We start from the raw sequence: 27,994 nt of genomic DNA, 5'->3' as shown, positions 1-27,994 counted from the left end.
AAATGATAAATTTTACTTAACAAATTGGTTTTAACTAATCAATCACTTTTTAAATATGTTGTAAAAATGATAAATTTTACTTAAAAAATTGGTTTTAACTAATCAATCACTTTTTAAATATGTTGTAAAAATGATAAATTTTACTTAAAAAATTGGTTTTAACTAATCAATCACTTTTTAAATATGTTGTAAAAATGATAAATTTTACTTAAAAAATTGGTTTTAACCAATCAATCACTTTTTAAATATGTTGTAAAAATGATAAATTTTACTTAAAAAATTGGTTTTAACTAATCAATCACTTTTTAAATATGTTGTAAAAATGATAAATTTTACTTAAAAAATTGGTTTTAACTAATCAATCACTTTTTAAATATGTTGTAAAAATGATAAATTTTACTTAAAAAATTGGTTTTTACTAATCAATCACTTTTTAAATATGTTGTAAAAATGATAAATTTTACTTAAAAAATTGGTTTTAACGAATCAATCACTTTTTAAATATGTTGTAAAAATGATAAATTTTACTTAAAAAATTGGTTTTAACTAATCAATCACTTTTTAAATATGTTGTAAAAATGATAAATTTTACTTAAAAAATTGGTTTTAACTAATCAATCACTTTTTAAATATGTTGTAAAAATGATAAATTTTACTTAAAAAATTGGTTTTAACCAATCAATCACTTTTTAAATATGTTGTAAAAATGATAAATTTTACTTAAAAAATTGGTTTTAACGAATCAATCACTTTTTAAATATGTTGTAAAAATGATAAATTTTACTTAAAAAATTGGTTTTAACTAATCAATCACTTTTTAATATGTTGTAAAAATGATAAATTTTACTTAAAAAATTGGTTTTAACTAATCAATCACTTTTTAAATATGTTGTAAAAATGATAAATTTTACTTAAAAAATTGGTTTTAACTAATCAATCACTTTTTAAATATGTTGTAAAAATGATAAATTTTACTTAACAAATTGGTTTTAACTAATCAATCACTTTTTAAATATGTTGTAAAAATGATAAATTTTACTTAACAAATTGGTTTTAACTAATCAATCACTTTTTAAATATGTTGTAAAAATGATAAATTTTACTTAAAAAATTGGTTTTAACTAATCAATCACTTTTTAAATATGTTGTAAAAATGATAAATTTTACTTAAAAAATTGGTTTTAACTAATCAATCACTTTTTAAATATGTTGTAAAAATGATAAATTTTACTTAAAAAATTGGTTTTAACCAATCAATCACTTTTTAAATATGTTGTAAAAATGATAAATTTTACTTAAAAAATTGGTTTTAACTAATCAATCACTTTTTAAATATGTTGTAAAAATGATAAATTTTACTTAAAAAATTGGTTTTAACTAATCAATCACTTTTTAAATATGTTGTAAAAATGATAAATTTTACTTAAAAAATTGGTTTTAACTAATCAATCACTTTTTAAATATGTTGTAAAAATGATAAATTTTACTTAAAAAATTGGTTTTAACTAATCAATCACTTTTTAAATATGTTGTAAAAATGATAAATTTTACTTAAAAAGTTGGTTTTAACTAATCAATCACTTTTTAAATATGTTGTAAAAATGATAAATTTTACTTAAAAAATTGGTTTTAACTAATCAATCACTTTTTAAATATGTTGTAAAAATGATAAATTTTACTTAACAAATTGGTTTTAACTAATCAATCACTTTTTAAATATGTTGTAAAAATGATAAATTTTACTTAAAAAATTGGTTTTAACTAATCAATCACTTTTTAAATATGTTGTAAAAATGATAAATTTTACTTAAAAAATTGGTTTTAACTAATCAATCACTTTTTAAATATGTTGTAAAAATGATAAATTTTACTTAAAAAATTGGTTTTAACTAATCAATCACTTTTTAAATATGTTGTAAAAATGATAAATTTTACTTAAAAAATTGGTTTTAACTAATCAATCACTTTTTAAATATGTTGTAAAAATGATAAATTTTACTTAAAAAATTGGTTTTTACTAATCAATCACTTTTTAAATATGTTGTAAAAATGATAAATTTTACTTAAAAAATTGGTTTTAACGAATCAATCACTTTTTAAATATGTTGTAAAAATGATAAATTTTACTTAAAAAATTGGTGTTAACTAATCAATCACTTTTTAAATATGTTGTAAAAATGATAAATTTTACTTAAAAAATTGGTTTTAACTAATCAATCACTTTTTAAATATGTTGTAAAAATGATAAATTTTACTTAAAAAATTGGTTTTAACTAATCAATCACTTTTTAAATATGTTGTAAAAATGATAAATTTTACTTAAAAAATTGGTTTTTACTAATCAATCACTTTTTAAATATGTTGTAAAAATGATAAATTTTACTTAAAAAATTGGTTTTAACGAATCAATCACTTTTTAAATATGTTGTAAAAATGATAAATTTTACTTAAAAAATTGGTGTTAACTAATCAATCACTTTTTAAATATGTTGTAAAAATGATAAATTTTACTTAAAAAATTGGTTTTAACCAATCAATCACTTTTTAAATATGTTGTAAAAATGATAAATTTTACTTAAAAAATTGGTTTTAACTAATCAATCACTTTTTAAATATGTTGTAAAAATGATAAATTTTACTTAAAAAATTGGTTTTAACTAATCAATCACTTTTTAAATATGTTGTAAAAATGATAAATTTTACTTAAAAAATTGGTTTTAACGAATCAATCACTTTTTAAATATGTTGTAAAAATGATAAATTTTACTTAAAAAATTGGTTTTAACTAATCAATCACTTTTTAAATATGTTGTAAAAATGATAAATTTTACTTAAAAAATTGGTTTTAACCAATCAATCACTTTTTAAATATGTTGTAAAAATGATAAATTTTACTTAAAAAATTGGTTTTAACCAATCAATCACTTTTTAAATATGTTGTAAAAATGATAAATTTTACTTAAAAAATTGGTTTTAACTAATCAATCACTTTTTAAATATGTTGTAAAAATGATAAATTTTACTTAAAAAATTGGTTTTAACTAATCAATCACTTTTTAAATATGTTGTAAAAATGATAAATTTTACTTAAAAAATTGGTTTTAACTAATCAATCACTTTTTAAATATGTTGTAAAAATGATAAATTTTACTTAACAAATTGGTTTTAACTAATCAATCACTTTTTAAATATGTTGTAAAAATGATAAATTTTACTTAAAAAATTGGTTTTAACTAATCAATCACTTTTTAAATATGTTGTAAAAATGATAAATTTTACTTAAAAAATTGGTTTTAACCAATCAATCACTTTTTAAATATGTTGTAAAAATGATAAATTTTACTTAAAAAATTGGTTTTAACTAATCAATCACTTTTTAAATATGTTGTAAAAATGATAAATTTTACTTAAAAAATTGGTTTTAACCAATCAATCACTTTTTAAATATGTTGTAAAAATGATAAATTTTACTTAACAAATTGGTTTTAACCAATCAATCACTTTTTAAATGTTGTAAAAATGATAAATTTTACTTAAAAAATTGGTTTTAACTAATCAATCACTTTTTAAATATGTTGTAAAAATGATAAATTTTACTTAAAAAATTGGTTTTAACCAATCAATCACTTTTTAAATATGTTGTAAAAATGATAAATTTTACTTAACAAATTGGTTTTAACCAATCAATCACTTTTTAAATATGTTGTAAAAATGATAAATTTTACTTAAAAAATTGGTTTTAACTAATCAATCACTTTTTAAATATGTTGTAAAAATGATAAATTTTACTTAAAAAATTGGTTTTAACTAATCAATCACTTTTTAAATATGTTGTAAAAATGATAAATTTTACTTAAAAAATTGGTTTTAACTAATCAATCACTTTTTAAATATGTTGTAAAAATGATAAATTTTACTTAAAAAATTGGTTTTAACTAATCAATCACTTTTTAAATATGTTGTAAAAATGATAAATTTTACTTAAAAAATTGGTTTTAACCAATCAATCACTTTTTAAATATGTTGTAAAAATGATAAATTTTACTTAAAAAATTGGTTTTAACCAATCAATCACTTTTTAAATATGTTGTAAAAATGATAAATTTTACTTAAAAAATTGGTTTTAACCAATCAATCACTTTTTAAATATGTTGTAAAAATAAATTTTACTTAAAAATATTTCCTTAAATTTTGATAAAGGAAAAATGTATGAAAATAAATATAAAATTAAAATTAAAAATACATAGGAAGAAACACTGCACATTTTCTCCGCATTATTTGAGTTATTATTTTTTGTGTCAAAGTATAAAAGTAAAATTTAAAGATATGTTTTTACAAATCATCTTTTCCTTTCTTTAATAATAATTGATTTTTGCTGATAATATTCAAAATGTTAAAAGTCATATCATTTTATATTTATTATAAAAGAAAATGTTTTGTAAAAATATTCCACCCTTTTTTCTTAATTAAAAATTGGTTTCATGTTGTCAAATCTGAGAAATGATTAAATGTCTTTCTTAAAGTATAAGTTTCACCTCTTCCGTATTAGTTCATCACATGTATTCATCATGTAATTTTTATATTTTTTATCATGTATTGGTAAGTGTGATTACTGAAATTAGCTCCAGTATATATTTGCAGGTGTTACAATGTGGTTTCGTTGTTAAAGATTAGACACGAAGCCGACAAATTTTATTGCAAGAGAACCATATTTTATAATATGTAGGTTTCGATCAAATATGCTTTCGTTTTAAATTCATCCTATGTGTAGATAGTACCTATTTACTATGCCTCCCCACGGGACAGAGTTAGCCACCAGGGTCGTTTTTTAACGTGGAGAAAAGGTACAAAAATAAAAATTGTCTCAGTCGTGAAGGATTTCTCCTCCACCGAAAGAGAACAAGAAATAGAAGTGCAGCATCTGAAGAACAGATACTACACTTTGATCTTGTCCCGAAGGTCTATGTGTAGATAGTAATGTGGAATTTAAGTCTGGGGAAAAAAACGTAACAGATTTATAAGAATATAGTTTCTCACATTTGTTTTAAAGAGCAATATACTTCAGGATATACGGTTTCTATGTTTTTAATTCAGTTTACTTAAAAGGAAGTTTCCCTCCAGTATGAGTTCGTATGTGTCGTAACATACTTTGTTTCAGGTTAAATGAAGAACCACATATTTCACAAGAATATGGTTTCTCTCCAGTATGCGTTCGCCTGTGTTGAAACATACTTTGTTTAGTTGTAAAAGAACAATCACATATGTCACAAGAATATGGTTTCTCTCCAGTATGTACTCGCATATGTTGCAACATACTTTTTTTCACTGTAAATGAAGAGCCACATACTTCACAAGAATATGGTTTCTCTCCTGTATGCGTTTGCATATGTTGCAACATATGGTGTTTCACTGCAAAAGAGCAACCACATACTTCACAAGAATGTGGTTTCTCCCCAGTGTGTGTTCGCACATGTCGCAACATACTTTGTTTCACTTTAAATGCAAAGCCACATATTTCACAAGAATATGGTTTCTCTCCAGTATGTGTTCGCATATGGTCCAACATATGTTGCTTCCTTGTAAAAGAAGAGCCACATACTTCACAAGAATGTGGTTTCTCTCCAGTATGTGTTCGCATATGAATCAACATATTTGGTTTCTGTGTAAAACAAGAGCCACATATTTCACAAGAATATGGTTTCTCTCCAGTATGTGTTCGCATATGGTCCAACATATGTTGCTTCCTTATAAAAGAAGAGCCACATATTTCACAAGAATGTGGTTTCTCTCCAGTATGTGTTCGCATATGATGCAACATATTTGGTTTCTGTGTAAAACAAGAACCACATATTTCACAAGAATATGGTTTTTCTTTAATGTGTCCGCATATGAATAGCTACATAGTGTTTTCTTGTAAACAATTTACCACATATTTCACAAGAATATGATTCTTTTCCAGAAGTCGATTTATAGCTCATTTTTAAGGAAGAATATTTTAGATTTTTACTACAAATTTATTCTCTGTGGAGTGAGAAACCGAATGAATTATCAATCATTCCCTTTCTTAAAATGTTTATGAACTTGAATTTTATTTATATGTATGTCTGAGTTCATTTATCACATGCAAGCACATTGGGTGCATTTCATTTGTGACAAGCATTCAAACTAGTATTTTACTAAATAGAAATAATAAAAATACAATTGACAAGAAAGAGTTCTGTACAATATATCATCACAAGATTTGATCCGACAAAAGAAAAACATTTGTAGTGTTCACACAGGCAGGCAATTTACATTAACATAAAACATATATTTTCGTAAGATATTTCAAATCAGCAGGAGAGTGTAGATATATTCAAATCAGATAATACTTGTTACTCATGAATGGATGATATTCTGAAAAGATTCAAAACAAGTTAAACATTAATTTTAAGAATTTTTTTTATTTTATACATATTCTGATGAAGTAAAACAATTGAAAAATATTTTAAATGCATCGTCATATTTTATAATAAATAAAACTATAAGTATAGTGGTTTATAAACACAACACCAAATATTTTTAATTTAATTACTCTATTTATAAAAACTAGCTTTCCTGTAAAGAAACATTCAATAAGTTTTGGAGTCGTTTTCTTATTAATGTATAATGGACACTTAAAAGCAATTGGAGTTGAGGAAAAAATAAAAATCAATAAGGCTTGAAGGATGAAGGATGAAAGTACGTAAATCAATGAAGCTTGAATTAAGACTGAAAAATAATTCCAGTAGAAGAAATACATGAAATTAACTTGGTTGAAGTAAAACTTAACAGAAATTACAGCTGAAGAAAGACTTGGAATCAATGACGCTTGAAGGTTGACTTAGATGTAATTACAGTTGATGAACACTTTGAGAACAATTACGCTTGAAGGTAGACTTAAAAGCCATGACAATTCTCAAGAGATTTAAAATTTAAAGAGTTGAATATTACAATCTTAGGAATCAGCGAGATTGTTAAAAGTTTTAAAACTAATACCAGAGATTAATAGTGCAGGCATCAACAAATCCAAAATTGAATCTATAGAGAGGTTTTAATTTAGGTCTGGATAATGGTGGAAGACCCGATAGGTTTTGATGCAAGGAAGGCTCCTGAGAAAGTATCTACCTCGAAGTTAGGAGGGTCCAATTTCTCGGATTAGGCAGTTTCAGTATGTGGGGCTGTACGAACTATTGCTGTCAAAGAGTGTTATTTTCATGCAGATTTCATCTAACCAAATGGTAGCAGATGCCAACATTTTCAGTTGAAGCATATCTGAAAGGTGGTTAGGTCGCTGGATGTATCATCGAGCTCAACATGTTAATATCCTGATAGGTATACTTTTGTAAATATTTCTGCATCTCTCATGCCACGAAAGACATCCTGGAGAATTAGTATCATGCAGTGTTCTCGCAATAGTACTTTATGAGTTCCAGGAATATCCTCATTGTCCAATTTTTCCATTTTGTTAACAACTTGGTTTTTTCTACTGGTTTAATTACTCCTAATTTAGCCTGTCAGCTTAACTTCTTTCAGTTCAGTAAGTATGGCTATAGGTATTCTCTGACTGGGTTATACAACTGATATTTCATCTGGTTTGAGCTGAAGAGTGGTAACACCCGACAGTTTAACGAGTTTATCACCAAACACTTTCTTATAGTCTTCTCTATGTTGACTGCTGTGACTCAGTTAAACTTCTTTGGTTTTATTTCCACAGGGCCTATTTGCATGCCTACCCGCAGTCGTCTTCATATTTGAACATTACAAATTCTACTGAGTAGGTTTGTGGTGTTGTTTTTCTCTTCGGCATACACAGAGTGGTTTCATCAGAGATTTGTTCCACATTGATGAGACCCCTTTATAAGGTTTTATCCTTTTTACAAACTTTTCAAGGAGAGTATTAATCTCTGTGCCAATTTGGAAAACAACATTATTTTTATTCAGCAGCATAAAGCATTTGGCTTCCTATACCTGTTTTGTCTTTGGGGTTATATTTTTGCATCTCTATTTTTGATTCGTTCTGTCTTTGTTGGGACACTTGGACTCGAGGTGTCTTTTCTTGTTACATGTATGAAAATTTTCCACATGCTGGGCATCTGCTGCGTTTTGGCGCGTTTTTGTAGCTACAAAATAGGTATTATCTTTTTGAGACTGGTTCCTTTACTCGAGTGGCTCAACATACTCTATCTAGTCCCATTCCTTGACTGTGGCTTGAGGCAATTTCAACTGCTCTGCATATATCTACACTTTCTGTAGGGTGGATTCTGTATTTTTAGCACATCCTGCTTGGTTTACTGAACACAACCACCTTCTACAACTTGGTTCTGCAGAAGTGAGTCACTGCATCATGTGCAGAAGTTACATGCCTTCGACAGTAAATCATCATAAAACTTGTCACAGGTCTATTCCTCGTCCTGTTTCCTCTGATGAGATCCACATCTCTCATGTTTCGTGGAGAAATCTGATCGAATACTCGCTCACTGCTAATAGTATGTCCTCCACAATGTACATAGTCTCTGGGGTGTCAAAATACATGCCCTGCTATGTTTTCATGGTGTCATCATCCAGGCACTTCTCAATTATAGAAACCTAAATTTCTCATAGTTTATGGTCCAGACCTGTCAATAACAAGTAAATGGATCATCGCTAATGGAGTCTTCCTTATTTCAACTGTATATGAGTCGTTTTGTTGTCCTCATGTGTAAGCCGGTCATATCGCCAGCCAAGGAGACAGTATTAGTTGCAGTAACCATATTCCCTTTGGTGAACATCGACGTGAGAAAGGCATTTTCTGTTTTGGAAGTTAATCAATGCAGAAACAAAAAATGTGTAGGTAAAATTAACTTGGGACAGAAACCCAATAATAATAATAATAATAATAATAATACTAATAATAATAATAATAAAAGACTATAGAGATCAGCAGACCTCATGAGCTGATGACATGTCATTAATGTGAGATCGACCAAGTAGAAAAACAAAAAGAACATAACAGACTTAAAACTGAAAGGCATACTGCTTACATGTTATTTGATGATCTGTCATTCTTCTTGGATGGCACTAGTTCCATAAATACGCAGCCAACATCTCACGTTCAGGGGTTAGTATCAGAATGTGGAAGACACACAGAACTAAGTGCAACAGCAACTTTATTGAACGCCATCTTACATTAAGTAATCTTCCTTTTTTGTATATCTAGGGAAGAGAAAGGACTTGGGAGGGCAATGATTAAGTAAATATATGAGTCAACTCTCAATTGAAGAAGGTAGATGTGATAGTTATGCCCCCTTGTTATACCTCTGTTATTCTGCTTGTTATAATTTGGAAGTTGAGAAGAGTTATTGCTCTTAGTTATTACCATTCTTACTAATGGTACCTCATAAATAAAAGCATGCTCTCTCGTCTTATGCATTTTATATTGTAGTCATCATGCCCAATTAGTACAATAATATATCATGACAAGCAATCAGTACTAAACTGAACCTTATATTAATATATTTTCTTAAACAGACGATTGTGAATTATCTGTTCCTTCCAGACAAAATTATTTCCTTTTAAAAGACAACCTATAAAACTACTATTTCCACAAAATATCTGATCATATAAAATAACAGTGGTTACTTTTTGCAGTATTAATCCGGGTTTTATACTTTCATTGCCATTGCAAAAGTAATATGGTTAAGCTTAAACATGGAAAAGAAAAGGACTAAATATTTCAGTAAAAAATATAATAAATTCATAACTTAAAATATTGCAGCATTAAGAATTGATTATATAATCTTAAATTGAATTTTTTAGTCCTATTCTTTTCCATTTAAAAGCTTAACCATATTAATCTCATGCTCGCATTTCTCTACTGTAATCCATGATTTTTCCAGTAAATTCACTTGTTCTTTGTTTAATTTCAGTCTTACTTTTTGCCCCATAAACATAACATACACATATATAAAACAATGTACGGCACTCATCTACTTTCATTTTGCTATTTCACTTGTTAGTTCTCTTTTTGCGAGAGCAATGAATTAGTAGCAACAGTAGTCGCTGAAGCGATGTGGTTGCTATAGAAACCTGTAATGAAAAATGTCGCTCACCTCTTTACGAATTTTTTAGGACTTTGAACACCAGTAAAGTCATCATAACTTTTGTTTTACTGAACAAATTTTTTTTTTAATTTTCACAATATAGCTGAGAAGGTGATCAATAAACTGTAATAATGGTTTGAAATTTGGTAGAAAAATGAGTGAGCGGCAAAGCTTTAAAGCAGTTCTACATGACTAAAACTGCCACTTCACCATATATTCAAACATGGATGTGTTTGAATGATGTTAAAAGCTAAGAGATAAATTAAAATTTCAAATGATTATTGAAGAACACTTTTCACTTCTCCAGTATTAGTTCATATATTGGTCAGGTGATTTTTCATAGTTCTTTTTCTAATTTCATGATTCACTTGATAAATATGATTATTGAAAATGATTTTTCAATTTTCTTTTCACTTTGTCCAAGCTGGGGATGAGGTATTTTACCAAATGCCAAACATTCACTCGCTATCTCTTATATTCTTACTGAAGTAGTTTGCTGCGTAGCCTAGTTAGTTAACAGTTTTAAACACTTTTCTGTGATGTTCTTTGCCATTAGTTTGATTATTTCCTTCTAGTTAGAATTTTAAGACGCTTCATCATGTCAGGCGTGTCATCATTCAGCAATCCTGTGACTTTGAGATAGCTTGCTATTGATAACATTGGCCTAGTGCCGAATGCATTGAAGTCTAAGACTAAGGCTTCTAGACCTATGTTCCATGACATGAAACCAAAAATGAATGAATGGTTTACTTTCTGTTTCGGTTCTATCCGACCAGATTTATGGTTGCTTCTCTGCCAAGAATGCAGACCCTTCTCTTATGAAAGACGACACTGTTAATGCAAAAGATTTTGTAGCAGTTGGTTTCAGATGTCTAGCTTTTTAACAAGTGGTAAGCCTGGCAATTGCTATGACATCCCAGTCGCCTTTAAGACCTCTCAGGTTATGCCTGTGAAGATTACTGTTCCTGAGCCAGTAGATTAGATTATCGAGACTTATCAACTAAGTACTAGAAATTTCGATTTTCTTAAATGGCAGCTTGCTGTCAATATTGTTAAGAAACAATTACATTTGTTAGGCGTCTGTAGGGATTCCAGTCTTGTTCCTGATTTGTTGAATGTTGACAACTGAAATTTGTTAGAGTTTATAGGGGAATTTAGGTGCGAGGTAGACCGAGGCATTGTGCCTATTGATAATGAAAGGCAATTGGAGTTTTCAAAGCAGTCCACTGATAGTCAAGGAAACTGTTTGAATTTGGGCAGTTTTTAAAAGCTACAGTAAACAGTTTTGGCTATACATTTATGAGGTTTATATTGTCTGGAATAAATCTGTAAAAAAATAAATCAATTTATTTTTGTTTTCCATAATGAAAAAGACGTAAACAATTTTGATTTCTCATTGTTAAAATTTTCTCATTTCTCATTCCTAAAATTCTTATTTTCTTTAGATATTTTGAACAAAGACACGCTGCATTAATACAAATAAAAACCATAATTATATTATTTTTGGCGGGCATTTTTAGTTTTCAATAAGAAATAAAAAACAGGTTATATTATTTATAAAACATTTTAGGGATGGCAGGGTTTTCGCTACATTAAAAATTTGATGTAAGAATTGCGATTTTAAGATGCTAATCTTTCCTGTCTGCAACCAAAAGAAAAAGAAATAATTTTTGAGAGAAAGACAGAGAAACGTGACAAGTACAGACTGTATAATTACAGATTATGGCTTATTAGAACAATTTTCTAAACACTTAATCCTAACCCAAGTAAAAAAAATACGAAAATAACGTAATAAATTAGTTATATCATTACCGTATTGTTTGCAATGAAAAATAATATTGGCCGTTTATTGGTATAGACAACAAAATGAAAAAGTGGTAAAAACAAATATAAGTTACTCTGCGTTCCTAGATAAGTTTCATGGTGGTTTAACTTAGTAGTGTCAAATGTTACGTTGGAACAAGAGAACATCTTAAGAATGTCGACAATCGCTGAAAAATCGAAAATTAAACAAAATACTGATAGAAATCCAAATAATAAAGAGAGAGAGAGAGAGAGAGAGAGAGAGAGAGAGGATTGGTAGAGACTGCATGATAGCAAACTATTGCTTATTAAAACAATAAAAATATTTTTAAACATAACTCAATTCTAATACAAAGGAATATTTTAACATGTATTTTGTGCTAAAAAAATATCTACGAAAACAATAACGTTATAATTATGTTACATTATAAAGATATTATTTAGTCATTAATTGAACAAGCTGTTATAAAACTATAACTAATGTGAAAAAAAGAAAAGAAATTCCCCCAAACAAAAGAATTAATGACTGCTCAGTCAAGAAAAGGAAGCAATATGCACCTACCTTAGGCTGCGGAAGAATTGCCTCTTTCTGCAACGTCACAGTCAGTTAATGTAGAGTCCTGCCTGCCAAAGAAGTTTTAGATCCAGAAGAAACTTCCTGGTGAGCAGAAAACAAAACTAGTATGCAAGAAAAAACTAAAAGGAATGAGGGTACTAGTGCACTTATTGATCCGTGCTGAAATAATAATGTTATTTAAAAAGCCATTCTTAACATGGGGAGGGGAGTGTGTTTTGTAACTATTCTATACTTTAACCTTACAATTGAATAAAAAAAAACATATCAGAAAACTTTAATTAAACTTGGAAATATGATTTAAAAAATAGCGCGGATCACTAAGGGCACTAGCCCCGGAATGAGAATACTTGCTCTTTATAAGTGAAGAGTCATGTGATTAATCATCACATGACCTGGGAGAAAAAAAACTTTAAAACTGCTGATAAGCAACATTATATCTCTTTTCTTGTTAGCAAACACACCCATCTTCTCTTTTGAGCAATCGGTGCTAGTGCAGAGAGTGATCCGCGCTATTTTTTAAATCGTATTTCCAAGTTTAATTAAAGTTTTATGATGTTTTTATTATTATTATTATTATTATTCAATTGTAAGGTTAAAATATAGAATAGGTACAAAACATCCTCCCCCTCCCCATGTTAAGAATGGCTTTTTAAATAATAACGTTATTATTTACGCCCGGATCACTCTCTGCACTACTACCGAGCAATCATTAGTCCTGTTTTTCCACATTAATCCTGTTGAGAACATCTTCAAATAGCAGCCGTAAATATTATTCCTTAATTGGAATTCGTTTTTTGAGATGAGCATTATATATTACTAATAGTCCGAAATAAAAATAAATTTATATAGCAGCCATAAAGTTTAAAAGTTCAATATAATCGATTAATGATCCCCTAAACATTATTTTTACAATACATTTATCTTAAAAATAGAAGTCGTAAGAAAAATAAATGTAGGTAAGCCCCATGTGGAGAAACAATTTCTTAGGTTTTAGTCAGAACTTTTTACAAATCGTTTCCGCGCGTTAAAAATCAATGAATTCAGTAAATAAATAAAATAAAATAAATAAATAAATAAATAAAATAAAATAAAGTTATTTGAATTCATTTTATCAAAATTATGTGGTTTTAGTTTATATATTTATTTTGATTTATGAGTTTTAAGTGTTAACTATTCTGCACTTAAAAAATCGTATTTATTTTAAAAAATACAAAAAAAAAAAAAGATATTTAAATAAGGTTTTATTCCCTTTTCTGCGCTCCCTTTTACTTATAAATTCCATTCGTAGCAATCATGCTAATTTCCTTAAAAACAATTTTCACCATAAGAGCAAAATATTTTGTTAAAATTAAAAAAAAAAAAAAATCAACAAAAATCCCTCCCCCTTTTTTTTTTCTTAATTCAATTATCAAATGATTCGTCTACGTTGATGAATTGTTTGTCAGTTCATTATTTTTTTTTTTTCGGTGCAAGTGCACTTACTGATCCGCGTTTTTTTTTGTTTTTTTTTAAATCGTATTTCCAAGTTTAATTAAAGTTTTATGATATATTTTTTATTCAATTGTAAGGTTAAAGTAGATAATAGCTTCAGAACACCCTCCCCTCCCCATGTTAAGAATGGCTTATTAAATAATAACGTTATTATTTCAGCACGGATCAATAAGTGCACTAGTACCTATTTTCTTAAAAGAAAATCATAAAAGAAATTGAATACTTACTTTTGTTTCCAATCTGTTTTTGGATGACTGATCTGCTTTAAAGAAAGAAACGAATGTTTGTAAATAAAAAGTTTTAAAAATTCCTTTTCCCTCTGAACGTAACAAAAATGGAAGATGGCGAAGGGCAGGTTCGCAGAAAATGAAAGACACACATCAAAGTGGAGAGCGAGTTAGTAGAACTCTTCGATAATTTTTTTTTTAAAATTATTAATTTATTTATTTCAATAGTTAATAATTTTGTTGTAAAAATAGAAAGGACACACTACCTTGTAGTGTATAAAGGTCATGGGACAAAAGGGGAATGCTGTCTTCTATCTAGGTGTGTCCGACTTTTATTTGATTAAGACGTCCTAATTTTCAGATGATTTACCAAAATATTTTCATTCAAATTTACATGTAATCATTGTTTATAGTGTTTTTTAAAGCACACAATATTTGACGAACAGTAAGTATTAATTACTTCTATTTCTTGTTTTTTTTTTATTTTTTATCCATTTTTATAAATTAAAAAGCTTCCATATACGTTGATCGTTGATGAGATATAATTTCTTGAAAATAAAAATTTGGAATTTAATAGTTTACTTTCTAATCAAAAATAGAATCTTACTTTTTAATGGTGTTTATTTTTTAATTTATTTCAATCAATTTGCAAATTTATTCAGTTCATTTTATTCATTTTGTAGTGACCAATATATACGGTCAGAACAAATCTTCAGCAGAGACATTCATAGCAACCACTGTGTCAACATCCACAGATTTCAGAACATGTAAAGATACAATGTCATAATTTGACCATGCGCGCTCTAGCGTTATAATCATGATTCGGTTCTGGGATTCGGGAAGGAATGAGTCATTCTCTCGACAACAGCACGTTTCTGCCCTCTTCTTTTCCAATCGACCACACCTGGCTTCTCGCAACCAATGTCAGACCGTACAATCCGAACGTCAGCAATACAAAATTCTTTTCAAAAGAAGATGTTCACGACTCTCTCATCCCCCAGGGAATTTTTCCCTGCTTTTATATCCTCCTATCTAGAAAAAAAAAGGAAGAGACAGGAAAGATGCCCTTCGCGTATACAAATGCGCTGGCCATCCTTTCCTTCTTCTTTCCCAAAGAGCGATGCAGATACGCCCGGTACGTTTTTTTTCTTCTTTTCTAACCCTATACTCCACACGCACACATGCGATAAAGGAACAATGTTACGCTTCATGCGTAGTTATACAACAAATAGTCTGAAATGTTTTAGAACTGCGCATATCAAATCAGTTCTACAAGTAAACAACATCGCTGCCCCACTCTACCCTTGTGTTACAATAACTCACCAAGATGACTTTGTGCGCATCATACACCCTAATTCTCAGCATGGAAAGTTACTATATAGAATGAGAATTCTTTTCACCAAGTTATTTCGAACTGCTGTTTTCATATGTAACAAACACATACACGCGCAAAATGCTTACATGTTTTAAGGACCATTTTATTTTCCCTCCAGAAAATAACCACGTGTGTTCCATCTCTCCATGAAAATCAGTGGCCATAACTTTTTGCCTTTTCTACAAGAAACTTATTAGCAAATACTGTTTAACACTTGTTGCAAAACCTTTAACGTTGGAATGATTTGAATTAATTTTTTCATAAACAGATTATATCAGAAATTTCGCTAGTAGCATAAATTAGCTGAATGTACAGATAACTAGCCGCTATGCTCAACGGCGATTATCCACAGTTCATAGTTACTAAGGTCCTTAAAAGTATAGAACAATAGAACAAGAAGGAAGCAAGAAACGACAGTTTATAATGCAAAATAATTTTATTGAAAAAAAGAAGAAATAAAAAATAATAAAAGAAAACGTAAAATGTTCACTTGTGACTGTAACCATTGTAAAATTGTCCCTTAAGCTTGATCAAACGACCATGAGTAACTATAAAAACAATAGAGAAAGAGAGAGAGAGAGAGAGAGAGAGAGTGCAAGATAGGAGGAAAGAGAGATAGAAGGACACACTGAGATACTGTTTTAAAGGTCGACCATTTATGCCTTTTACTTGTTCACGGAAATTGTTCAATCACAGATTTCAGATTTTTATGTCTTTACTGACATTTCAGATTGTTATGTCTTTACTGGCAAGACTTCTTCAACGAGTTTATAATCCTGTCACGATATCAGGATAAAAATATCACCTACACTTGGTGAGTTTCTCCAACTTCTTCATTATAAACTGGTTTAAAATCCTTTAAAGATTGTTCCAATTTTAATGTCCTAATTGACGGAGATAAAGTTTACACGTCCGCATCATTGTCGTCGAATATCTAACTTCTAATTTTTACATCTTTATTGATGGAGACAAAGTTCACACATCTGCACCATCGGATGACAAATCTCAAACTGACGAAAATGTTGCAATCTTCAAAAACAAAACCAGGAAATTCTCAAGCCAATCTGCAAGTATTATTCAGTCACATGATACAACAATCATCATCATCATCCCTATATATGATAAAAACGTCACAGTTTTTTTCCTTTTGAACCAAAGTACCGTAGGTTTACAACACCAGATGCCACATACAAATTTCTTGTATCTAGCCTATTAGCCACTATCTTGCTTTATAAACTCTTTACTGACACATTCAAGTGTTCAAATAAAAATCTAGGTTCCATCCAAGGAGCTACACCAGCACTATTGCATTAACCTACAGTGGAAGTAGTCCCGATTTTTCCCCTATTGCTGAAGTCCTCCTACCAATCCCCATAAACACCGCAGGAATTTATATACATGGTATGGATATTGTAGTTACACCCTTTGTAACTGATTCATAAACTAATAGCTCAAACATTAAATTCCCGTCTATTGATTAAAAAATAGCAAATTCTCCCATATAACATTCCTGCAATTCTGATTGGCTTAGATCAGATCGATGCATTATTCCAGATTACAATTCTGTAAACTAAAACGAATGCACAGGCCATTATCCAACATTGTGTCTACCGATACAGGAGGCCAGCATTTTTCATAAAAAAATGATTAAGGAACAGTACAGAGGTATTCGCTTCTCACTCCCCCTCTCTTTCTCTCCCTCTAAACACATTTAGAGGGAGAGAAAGAGAGGGGGAGTGAGAAGCGAATACCTCTGTACTGTTCCTTAATCATTTTTTCTGAGAGAGACAGAGTAAGAGCGAGGGTTATATCTGTTTTGTTTACATTTAAACACTTCATCGAAACGCTGAAAATATGAAAAAGGCTGCCTTTTTTTACTGAACAAAGCTTATAATATTAATCACACCAACATCTAGTTCTTAACGTTAAACTGCAATTTATTTTATAGAAAACAATTCTTTGCATGAAAATTTTGTGGGGAAAACGAGAAACTGGTCAAATATTTCCAAGAATATTAATTTACGGAGCAATATCTTGTTTAAATTTTTAATGTAAAAAAATTTTCATATGAAATAAATCGCAGATTTAAAAAAAACATACTCTACAACTATCGTCGCATTTTCATTTTTTGGAATGTTAAAAACTAGATGTTGGTATCATTAATATTATAAGCTTTGTTACAAAAAAGTCGCTGCAGCTTTAAAAGTTTCATCTCTGTTTTATTAAAGAGTTTCATTCTTTTTTCTTTTTAAGATTAAAGACTATTTTTTAACCTTACCTTAACATTTACTTTTTAATTAAAAGAGTAGCTGCAGCTTTTTTTTTAAAATGTTTTTATCTAATAAAAATATCATTGGTTTGTATCATTGGTCGTGTAAAGACTATATTTTGTATTTCTAATGTTATTAACTTTGTTACATAAAAACTTAAAAAACCCTTTTGATTCAAGATATTCATACTATTTTATTTTTCGAAATTAATGAGTTTTGTCGTCAAGATACGCAAATTAAGTTTATAACATCATATTCCACATTATTTGATATAAACAAATATCGTATAGTATGAATTCATTGATTTACTAATACATGAGATGCTTTACAGAGAAAACATCATAGAAACACGATGCAAATAGCAGCAGCGGCCATTTTGTTCTTTATCCTTTTCCTGAAACGGACAGCACGTTATACAAAGTCACGTTCGTGCTATTTTCTAACCACACGCCCTCTTGATCTTTAAGATCAATAATTGGCCTCATAATCCGCAGTACATGCTGGGTGTCTTTGTTCACAGTGTGGCTAGCATATAGGTTCTTCTGCAACAAAACTTTCCGTATGTCTAAGATGTAGCATGGCATTCCATTAACTGCCACGTTGTTTTGGAAAGTACTTCAATTACAGTACCTATTCCTCAGCGGGGTGTACCACAAGAACTGGGTGGTTTCACTCACACCTCCTCACCAACCATTATTTCCGCATGTGCCTGTTCGACTCTCACTGTTTCAGCAAATGGATGTCGCCATTTGTATGTAACAAATAGATCGGTGTGGCACTGTCATTTCATCTTGGCCAGCTGTCGGTGCATTATTATATCAAAATACAGCTTATTGGAACGAAATTTGTCTTCTTGATGTCACAGCTTTTATAGAGCTAGGGTGCATTTCTATAATTCCATTACCACCTGGGCGGCATATAGCTCTAAAATAAAGTCTAATGATCTACTTTGCACATTAGTCTAAAAAATTCCGATCGAGAAACAAAACCTCTTCTAGTGGCCCCTTTTCATAAACACCGCCTCAAAAACTCTCTTCGCCATTTCATTTATGATGTTCCGCCATATTGCTACTCTCCCAGGCCTACAGTCAATCATAGTTAAATACGATTCATGATAATAATGCATGATAGCAATTTTCTTTTTTGTGACTAGCCGGCAGAGGATCAATACATTGTTCAACCTCTGCTTGGATATCTTGCATTGTGATGTGCGGATTCAATTTTCTTGCTAGGTATAAAGTCCATTCCTTTCCAAAATGATGAATCTTATGCAGGTCTTATAAATGCTCTACTGCACAACATAGTAAAGTCAGCTCTATCTTTTTCCTTAGCTAAACTTTCTTCACTCTGATCAACCTATCTGCTTTATTTTTCTGTGATGGAATCAAGGTGACAGTTCAGTATGATTTCTCGGATCAACTCTTCATAAGCCCCAAGTCGACACTTATTAAGCATTTCCGCTGCTTATCACCAGAATCTCTGATTTAATCCATGATTCTACTGTTGTGGAGTCTGTCCCAACGTTCACTATCGGAAGCTCCCATTTTTAAGCCAGATTGATGCCCTTCATCATAGCAGCGAGTTCCACCACATGGCTATGAGAGCTATTGTTCTTTTTTCATAGCCAAACAGTATCTTCAACAGTCACTCCTCCTATTTCCAATAATAGCCCTAATGCCAGGCTACAAGCGTCACTCCATATTACCTCTTCATGGTTCCTTTTATAGGGTCTATTTTTTCAGTTCGGGAATGACTTTTTGATCAATTTCATCCTCCCAACTGTCTGTACCAGTCTGCGTTTAAATAAAGCTGCAGGCAGTTTGTAACCATCCAACTATAGGATAATGATGAACCAACTTTCCACATACAAAGAAAAGCTTTCTTTTGGTTAGGCCATCAACTTTCCCACCTTATTGTGAGGTAGTTTTAATCCCAAAGCCATTCTGTTTTTCAATAACTCGGATGGTTTTGTGTCCAATCTAATCACCTCGATTTTGTCCGCATAATCATTGTAAGAGTAAGTACCTTCACCGGCCAACATAATCTTAAGAACTGCCAGCATGATTTTCAGTGGGGAATTTAATACAAATTCTAATCTGGTCAAACAATAAACTCTACCAAATGATACTGCTATAACTTTATGTCTACATTTTATGGTCTCATAATCCGCAGTACACCCTGGGTGTCTTCCTTCACAGTGCTTTTGGAATGTATGAAACATAGATCTGTTTTTGTTTTATCATCTTAAAAATAATTTATAAAAAATATCGACACTTGGATGAAAAATCTTTCCTTAAAAATGGACATTCTTCATAATTATGATGCAATATGATTATAATGTAATAAAAGAAAATAGCATAATTTAATAACATTTGCATTTTCTTTTTCTAATTTTAGCAATCTTCTTTATAACTCCAATGCTAATAGTTTGATACATAACTCCCGATTGATTTTGTGTTGTGATCAGTAAGAAACAGAACCACAAATCAATGACAATTTTCTGAAGCAGATTAATGCGAATTATCTGTATTTTCCACTAAAAATATTTTTCTATCAAGAAAGATCTACAAAGCTTCTACTTCTACAAATATCCAATACAATATTAATCAGAAATTTTGGCATTTATTTATTGATAAAGTAACACCAGTTATTTATTGACATTGCCATATGTACATGCATATATATATATACACATGCATATATATATATATATATATATATATAAGCAAACAATTAATAAAATATGTTAAAAAACATTTTGAAATGAGTTAAAAACATATTTAATCTGAAAAGGAAACACTAGATAAATGGATAGTTCTTAATCCGCGGAGTTTCAAAGAAATACTTTCCTTCTCATCAGAGGGTAGGAATTAGCAAAATGCGGGATCGGATTTTGCATGCAGAAGTATTTGATGGAACAAGTAAGTCAAAGATCTTACTTGAAAACAAAAAAAAGTGAAGCAAAGGGAATATGGTGAAGAAAAAGGTGATTACACATGAATGGATAGTCTGATGGAAAATAAAAAATCCAGTGACGGTAAAATCCAAATGTAAAACTTCAAGAAAGTTAAAAGAATTTCCATTTGTACAAGTAAAATCCAAGGAAATCCCGTAATTGGAAGATGGTCCGTAATAATCCAAAGGCAGAAATCCATGGAATAATTCACAAAAATTTGTACAAGGAAAAAAGAAAAGATTCCAATAATAATAATAATAAAAGAAAAATAAGATATGCTTCTCACTCTACTTCCGAGACATAAATATAAATAAAAAAGATCAGGGAAGAGAAAGAGGAAAAAAATATGTTTTTAACTCATTTCAAAGTGTTTTTTAACAGATTTTATTAACTGTTTGCTCATATTATAAGCTCTATTTCCTATTTGGTTTTTTCGAGCTTTTACATCTGGCTGAGATAATTTTATAAATATTATTTCTTTAATATTTATAATATACTTTAATTTTACCATCTTGGATCATTTTGGTAAATTTAATTGTAATTTTTATTTTTTGTTTGTTTACGAACAGGCGATTTGAGCACTATAAAAGTGGTGGCGGACGTCTATTTAAATAGACATTCCGATGAGTTATTTACAGGCGTCAATTCCATGGTCGAGTTGGAGAACCGCCAACTGTCAAGACGACGGTTCTAGGTTCAATCCTTGGCTTGGGGAGATGCTAGTCTAGCGGCACTGATGAATTGTGATACAACGAAACAGGACTGTATGTCGATGACTACAAATATATTTTAAGCCCCCCCTCTTTGGGTAGAGCACTGTCGTAAATAATCTCACCTGCTTTTTAATTGGCTGAAAATGCGAAGCTTGTTGTTTGCAAACAGGCGATTTGAGCACTATAAAAGTGGTGGTGGGTGTCTATTTAAATAGACATTCCGACAAGTTATTTACGGGCGTCAATTCCATGGTCGAGTGGGAGAACCGCCAACTGTCTACACAACGGTTCTAGGTTCAATCCTTTGCTTGGGACAGATGCTAGTCTAGCGACACTGATGAGTTGTGATACAACGAAACAGGACTGTATATCAATGACTACAAATATATATATATATACATGCATATATATATACATGCATATATGTATACATGCATATATGTATATATGCATATATGTATACATGCATATATGTATACATGCATATATATATACATGCATATATATACATGCATATATATATACATGCATATATATACATGCATGCATATATATATATATATGCATGTACATATATATATACATGCATATATATATATGCATATACATATATATATGCATATACATATATATGTGTGTGTGTGTGTGCGTGTGTGTGTTTTGTCAGCAAGTCAATATTCAAGCACATCTGATTGAACACAAAAGAGTTATTCTTTTTTCCGATTTTTCGGAATATCTTTTGGATTCATCGAGCAGTTTTTTCTTATTTCAATCGGTAAGTTGTACAGAATGGCACGTAACAGTTGTTCAGCCATTAGAAAAACTATAAACACATGAAGCCTCAAAGAAAAAGAAAACAATAACAACAACCGCTGCTGCTGATAATCAGATGCACCGATGGGAAGCGCTTGATTAGAGTCATAAGACTGTACAACAATTTTGGGTGCAATTCTGTACAACACGCCGATTGAAATAAAAAAGCCCACACGATGAAGCGAGAAGATATCTGTAAAGATCCGAAAAAAGAATAACCCTGTCGTGTTCGATCAGATGTGCATTAATATAGCAAATAATAACAGTAAAAAGTTGTAAAATAAGATTATTCATAATAATTTTTGCTCAAAAAGAAAGATAAAAAAATACCTAATTTTTTTTTTACTCTTGATAACACTGATGACTTTTCAAAATCTTCCCTAAAAAGTTAAGGACGGTATAAATAAAATCCAATCCTATTTCTACATATTTTGATGTAAGCAATGAAAAGAATACGATTTTAATATTGTCTTAAAAATCATAAAAAATTGTCAATTTCACTATTTTTTACAAACTTATTTTAAAAAAGTTGACTTATACAAAAAGCTGAAATAAATTATATAAAAAAAATCATATTTTGCTTATCCCATGCGTGTTCTTATCAGAAGTTTTTTTGGTGGGACTGACATATTAATTTTTACATATTAAAATATACAAGAATGATAAGATGAAATATATTTAATTTTGGGTCACAATCGTCGCCGATTTATACCGAAAAAAGTTGGAAAATATATTTAATTTGCAAAATATATTTACATTTTTAAATTTATTATGTATTATTTACATTAGAAAATTTTTTCCTGGTAAATTTCAAAATATTTCTGAAATAATGTATTTTTTGTAATGATTGAATTGTCAGACTCTATGAAAAAATGTAGAAGATTGCCTCTTAAATCTTATTATGATTAAACAATCATACTCTTAATAATTTAAAAATAAATGTAATCGATGACGTTTTTCGTTAAAGATCAAGTGAAAAATATATTTAGAAATTGAACACGAATATTTTTCCATGAAAGACTAATTTGTTAATATCATTAATAAAATTCGTCCCATAACCTATATTACTTGTTTCTTCATTGTTAGAACAAAAATATAATTTTTAAAATCAAGTTACTGAAACAATGAGTCCAGAGTTAATTAAATGTCTTATTTTAGTCTTAATATTAAATAAAAATGACTGTACCCACCAAACTTGAGAATTGAAAATAAGTTTCCGATACAGTTGAATTAAGGATTTAGTAAAAATATTAATATAGCTTAGTTTTAGGGATTAAAAATTATTTTCTCCAAGTATATTCGCCAGTTAATTTTTGAAGTTCTTTTTTATTTCTTTCCAGTATGTGTTTGCATGTGTAGCAACATATCAGATTTCTTTGGAAAAGAACAGTCATACATTTTACAAGCATAAGGTTTTTCTCTTTTTTTTTGTTTTATTTTACTTCAGTCGAAGTTCTCAGAAATCAAGGGGCTCACAACCTGGGGCTAACACTTGAACTCTATATGAGATACACAGACATTCGAATGTTCCATTTAAGTTCTTTATTTCTCAAACACTGATTTAAAAAAGAAGTTGAGAACATAATTTTTCCTCTCCTCAATTAACCATTTTCATATATTGTATATCTTTTATATTGGTCTCTTGGTCTTACTGAATTCCAGGACAAGAATTTATCTAGTCTGGTGGAGTATCCAGTTTCGTGCTGTGACTTGAGGTAACATCACTTGGAGAAGGTGCACTATTCCTTGTAAAACCTATGGGTTAGCCAATAGCGAGGAGATCTTATTTGGGCAGCGAATACTATGTGATTTTGAATATTTGGTCAGGGTTTACTGCTATGGAAAAAGTATCCTCATGCCAGATTGTTCTGACAAACCCCTGTACAGAGAGACCTTAGACACTCGAAGACAGTGTCTAGTAGGCATTCAAGTTCTACAGTATGCATTTGCGTATGCTGTAGCATATGTTTCCTTGTAAATGAAGTGTTACAAATTTAACAAAAATATAGTTTCTCTCCAGTATGTGTTCGCATATGTACAAACATACGTTCTTTCCTTATAAAAGAAGAACCACATACTCCACTAGGTCTTTTTTCTCCGGTATTCAATCACATATGTAGCAACATATGTTCTTTTGTGTAAAAGAGGCAATTACTTTAGAAGAATATGATTTTTCTCCAGTATCAGTTCACAAATGCAAGAAAATAATGTGTTTATGCTAAAAAGATGCCACATACTTCACAAGAATATAGTTACTCTCCTTTTTCATTTTTCTTTATCTTTTTACTTCATCTTATTACTCTCCAGTGTGTGCTTGCATATGTCGTACAATGTCAGATTTCTGTGTAAAAGTAGTATCACATTCTTTACAGGAATAGGGTTTCTCTCCAGTATGTGTTCGCATATGTCGTATCAGAATAGATTTCTGTGTAAAAGATGAACCACATACTTCACAAGAATATGGTTTCTCTCCAGTGTGTGTTCGCATATGTCGTATCAGAATAGATTTCTGTGTAAAACAAGAACCACATACTTCACAAGAAAATGGTTTCTCTCCAGTGCAGGTTTGCATATGTTGTAACATGTGTTGCAACATATGTTGTTTCCTTACAAAATTAGAGCCACAAACTTCACAAGAATATGGTTTCTCCCCAGTATGCATTCGTACATGTCGTATCATATCAGATTTCTGTGTAAAAGAAGAACCACATACTTCACAAGAATATGGTTTCTCTCCAGTATGTGTTCGCATATGAATAACCACATTTTGCTTTCTTGTAAATAAAGAACCACACACTTCACAAGAATATGGTTTCTCTCCAGTATGTGTTCGCATATGCTGCAACATATGTTGTTTCCTTACAAAACAATTACCGCATACTTTACAAGAATATGGTTTCTCTCCAGTATGTGTTCGCATATGTTGCAACATATTTTGTCTCCTTACAAAACAATTACCACACACTTTACAAGAATATGGTTTCTCTCCTGTATGTGTTCGCATATGAACAACAACATTATGCTTTGTTGTAAATAAAGAACCACACACTTCACAAGAATATGAATCTCTTCCCGTATCAGATTTATTGCTCATTTTTTAAATTGAAATAATCTGTATTTTTATCATAATTTGATTCTCTGTATTTTTATATTGTAATTATATATGAGAAACGGAATTCTGAATCATCCACATTTTGCTAAAATTTTATGGCGTAAAAGTTGTCATATGAATGAAGATTTGCGTGCATTTATCATATGTAAGCACATGTAAATTAGGTTAATGAATTTGTGACAGGAATTCAAGTCAGTGTTCTATTAAATAAGACTAATAATAAATGAAATGCATATAGACTAAAAGAAGAAAATCTGATTTAAAAAATAAAGTATATTTCACAATGCTATGATTTCTTTCATTGCAAGGATTTCTTTACAAAATATTTAATCTTTTTCCATATATTTCAATACTCCACATAAACAATAGAATCCAATTATACTTGTTCTTCTCATGAAAGTTGGAGATTCTGCAAAATAAAAAGTATATAAAATTTAAGAAAAAATACATTTTCTGCATAGTTATTGCAAATAAAATTATTAAACATAGCAGGTTGTAGGGCAAAATAATAACAATTAAAATATTTTGAAATGCACATTAATATTTAATATATAAATCTTTGTGAATAGGGATTTAAAAACATGAAAATATATTTGATGTAATTACTCATATTCTTTATATATGTAACCTATGTCACGGTAACATATATTGAGTGTGTTTCTAACAGTATTCTGTATGTTTTTTTATCTAATGTAAAATATATTAACTTGGTTTTATATAATGTATAATATATTAACTTGGTTTTATATAATGTAAAATATATTAACTTGGTTTTATATAATGTAAAATATATTAACTTGGTTTTATATAATGTATAATACATCAACTTGGTTTTATATAATGTATAATATATCAACTTCGTGTTATATAATGTACAATATATCAACTTGGTTTTTATCTAATGTACAATATATTAACTTGGTTTTATATAATGTATAATATATCAACTTGGTTTTATATCATGTACAATATATCAACTTGGTTTTATCTAATGCATAATATATCAACTTGGTTTTATCTAATTTACAATATATCAACTTGGTTTTATCTAATTTACAATATATCAACTTGGTTTTATATAATGTATAATATATCAACTTGGTTTTATATAATGTACAATATATCAACTTGGTTTTATCTAATGTATAATATATCAACTTGGTTTTATATAATGTATAATATATCAACTTTGTTTTATCTAATGTACAATATATCAATTGGTTTTATCTAATGTATAATATATCAACTTTGTTTTATCTAAAGTATAATATTGATGGATTGCAAATGGTCAATGCTTATTATATCGGACGAGTTTAAAAGTTATTTTGAACCTATCTATTATAGTGGTGAAAGTGTTCCACATTTTTCTGAGATTGTATATTTACTATATAGAACATGTTAAATTAAATAAGAAAAGAAGCTGAAGAAAGCAGAAGACTTGAAGATCCTAGAGATTGTCACAAACTCAACTAGGTCATTAATTAGCACAAAAACTTAATTAAATAATGACTCACCAACAACAAAAACTATTTTCAATTAACAAATTATTTATATGCTTAAATGCTTATATTTATATCCTTAAAATTATTTATATGCTTAAATTTATATGCTTAAAAAACACTGTGTTCTTTCTTCTTACACAATTACTTAAAAAAAAAGACAATTATTAAAATTAAAAAAAGGACAAAGTTATTGTCTCTTTTTAGACACCCTTCTCCTTTCAATACATTGTTATGGAGGTTTCTCGGTATGTGTAATTCTAATATTTAATTAAATTCATCTTTGAAAATTTTAAATAAATCATATTCTTGACAAAATGTTTTTATGCAGAATATTAATTGTGGTATTTTTTAGACATAAGTTTCAAGTTAAATTCAATTTTTATGGTATGTTTTGTTTATCGAATTGTTAGGTGAAAGAACAGAATTAAAAAAATTCCATGTTAAAAATAGGTTTTGATTTATAACATTCATATTTCAGTAGTTTCGCATAATTAGGAAGAAATGTCATTTTCTACAAATTTAAAGGCAAATAACTAAAAAAGTAGAAAAATAAATCAATGTTAACCGTTTCCTTGCCTTAAAATGTTGATTGATTTCTATATTATGCTGATTTATAATTGGAAGTATTGGCACAAGAAGGGGGGGGGCTGTGCTGACCCTAGCAAGAAAAAAAAGGGAAATAGTTTCATTCAACAACAGCAACTGAAAGAGAAGAAAAACAAAGACGAGAAATACCTTACCTTAATCTTCTTGCAACAGATTGCTGATGTTGCGACCTTGTATATTAAATTCCTGTAGCAATTATCATAGGAAAAATAATTATAGATCCAAAAGGATCTTAATAGGAAAATGTAGACAAGTAAAAAAAATAATGCATTGTGCTAAGATGAGAGTGAAACTGCGCAAGGAAAAAAGAAGAAAAAACATGTGCAACGAGCCTCTTTGAAGGCAGACGATTGACATGTGACATCTATTAGAAATAAAAATAATCCCTAACAAGGCATTCACTTCTTTGTTTCAAGCATATCCGTCAGAAGGTAACGTAACTTTTTCTG

At 29.3% G+C, this 27,994-nt stretch overlaps 1 long non-coding RNA gene across 1 annotated transcript; it reads right to left on the bottom strand.

The window, feature by feature from the left end:
- Nucleotides 1-4,297: 4,297 nt before the first annotated feature.
- LOC145269076 (uncharacterized) lies at nt 4,298-14,326 on the bottom strand. Its single transcript, XR_013864942.1, has 3 exons — nt 14,199-14,326; nt 12,466-12,561; nt 4,298-6,396 (listed from the first exon to the last, which is right to left on the bottom strand). It is a non-coding gene; the product is annotated as an uncharacterized LOC145269076 (long non-coding RNA).
- Between the last annotated feature and the right edge of the window lie 13,668 nt (nt 14,327-27,994).

This window comes from Euprymna scolopes, chromosome 45, assembly GCF_053919585.1.
Source record: "Euprymna scolopes isolate OS-2025 chromosome 45, ASM5391958v1, whole genome shotgun sequence".
Classification (NCBI taxonomy): Eukaryota; Metazoa; Mollusca; class Cephalopoda; order Sepiida; family Sepiolidae; genus Euprymna; species Euprymna scolopes.
The sequence above is the reverse complement of the archived record's forward strand: the minus strand, read 5'-3'. Positions and strand labels throughout refer to the sequence as shown.